The sequence below is a fragment of the Petromyzon marinus genome, unplaced genomic scaffold (assembly GCF_048934315.1).
Source record: "Petromyzon marinus isolate PM22_M1 ecotype Great Lakes invasive population unplaced genomic scaffold, UKy_Petmar_22M1.pri1.0 PM_G_Scaffold_204, whole genome shotgun sequence".
NCBI lineage: Eukaryota > Metazoa > Chordata > Hyperoartia > Petromyzontiformes > Petromyzontidae > Petromyzon > Petromyzon marinus.
In genome coordinates this window covers 52,501-55,000 of record NW_027422767.1, presented here as the reverse complement: position 1 = coordinate 55,000, position 2,500 = coordinate 52,501, and positions in this window count along the sequence as shown.

Sequence of the window (2,500 nt, the reverse complement as noted above, 5' to 3'; positions counted from 1 at the left end):
ATCCTCTGTTGAGCTCTCTTGGCGAGGGAGCTGATGTTCAGTTCCCACTTGAGGTCCCGGCAGAGAATAGTGCCCAGGAAGCGGAAGGACTCCACAATTTTGACTGCGGAGTCTAACAGGGTGATGGCGGTGAGTGGGGCTGTATTCTTCCTGAAGTCCACAACCATCTCAACTGTCCTTAGAGCATTTAGCTCTAAGTTGTTCTGGCTACACCAGGTCACCAGGTTGTCAGCTTCCCACCTATAGTCAGACTCATCCCCACCAGAGATCAGCCCAATGAGGGTGGTGTCGTCCGACAAACTTCAAGAGTTTGACGGACAGATGATTGGAGGCGCAGCTGTTGGTATACAGGGAGAAGAGCAGTGGGCAAAGGACGCAGCCCTGAGGAGTTCCCGTGCTGATGGACCTGGAGTCAGAGACTTCTGTTCCCGGCTTAACGCACTGCTTCCTGTCAGAGAGGAAGTCTGTGATCCACCTGCAGGTGGAGTAGGGCACGTTCAGCTGGAAGAGCTTGTCCTGAAGCAGGGCAGGGATGATGGTGTTGAAGGCAGAGCTGAAGTCCACAAACAGGATCCTGGCGTAGGATGCTGGGGCGTCCACATGCTGTAGGGTGAAGTGGAGGGCCATGTTAACTGCGTCGTCCACAGACCTGTTGGCTCTGTAGGCAAACTGAAGGGGGTCCAGGAGAGGGTCTGTGATGGCTTTGAGGTGTGCCAGGAGCAGGCGCTCAAAAGACTTCATTACCACAGATGTAAGGGCGACCGGTCTGTAATCATTTAGTCCTGTTGGCCTTAGCTTTTTGGGCACAGCGATGATGGTGGAGGACTTGAGACAGGCTGGTACATGGCATGTCTCCAGGGAGGTGTTAAAGATGTTGGTGAACACCGGAGACAGCTGGCCAGCGCAGTGCCTGAGGGTGGCTGGAGAGACAGAGTCCGGCCCGGCTGCTTTGCGTGGATTCTGCCTCTTGAAAAGCCCATTAACTTCTCCCTCCTGAAAGGAGAGAGTCGTTTCTGTAGTATGGGTGGGGGATGGGGCCTCTTGGGTGGGAAGGGGTGGTTCAGGACAGTCCAATTGTCTTTCAAATCTACGGTAGAACTCGTTCAGGTCGTTGGCTAGGCGGGAGTCGTTAGTGGTGTGGGGCGCTCTGGGTTTGTAGTTGGTGATGTGCCTGAGCCCTTTGGCAGACAGAAGCAGCGTCGTTAGTAGAGAACTGGTGTTTTAGTGTCTCTGAGTACAGTCGTTTAGCCTCTCTCACCGCTTTGCTAAACCTGTTCTTCGACTCCTTGAATCTGTCTCTATCCCCACTCCTAAACGCTTCCTCCTTCTCCAACCTCAACCTTTTGAGCTTTGCTGAGAACCAGGGCTTGTTGTTGTTAAAGTTCACCCTGGTACGTGTTGGGATACAGCAGTCCTCACAGAAGCTGATGTACACAGCCTCTGTGAGTTCATCCAGACTATTGGTAGCAGTCGTGAACATATCCCAGTCAGTACAGTCTAAGCACGCCCGCAAATCTTCCACAGCCTCACTGGTCCACTGTTTAGATGTCCTCACAGCAGGTTTACAGAGTTTTAGTTGCTGCCTGTATGCACGAATCAGGTGGACCAAGGGAGTTCTGTGCGAGCCGAACAGCCCCGTGACCCACAAGAGAAACATCCCCGCCAAATTCGAGCGTTTGACGGGGTCTATCCGTGAAAAAATATTCACGTTTTTGAGTGCACATGCATTTCTGCTGCAAATGCCTCTGGAAGTTTCATGCCGTTCGTATGCCAATTGTGGCAACACGAAAATGACCCGTTTTCCCATTCCGAGGGATTTCTGTGCGACCCTAACAGCCCCGTGAGCCACAAGAGACACATCCCCGCCAATTTCTAGCGTTTCACGGGGTCTATCCGTGAAAAATATAGACGTTTTTGAGTGCACATGCATTTCTGCTGCAGATGCCTCTGGAAGTTTCATGCCGTTCGTACGCAATGTGGCAACACGAAAATGACCCCTTTTCCCATTCCGAGGGATTTCTGTGCGACCCTAACTAACAGCGCCCGTGAGCCACAAGAGAGACATCCCCGCCAATTTATAGCGTTTCACGGGGTCTATCCGTGAAAAATATAGACGTTTTTGAGTGCACATGCATTCCTGCTGCAAATGCCTCTGGAAGTTTCATGCCGTTCCTATGCAATGTGGCCACACAAAAATGACCCGTTTTCCCATTCCGAGGCATTTCTGTGCGACCCTAACAGCCCCGTGAGCCACAAGAGAGACATCCCCGCCAACTTCTAGCGTTTGACGGGGTCTATGCGTGAAAAATATTAAAATTTTTGAGTGCACGTGCCTTTCTGCTGCAAATGCCTCTGGAAGTTTCATGGCGTTCCTATGCAATGTGGCAACACGAAAATGACCCCTTTTCCCATTCCGAGGGAGTTCTGTGCCACCCTAACAGCCCCGTGAGCCACAAGAGACACATCCCCGCCAATTTCTAGCGTTTCACGGGGTCTATCC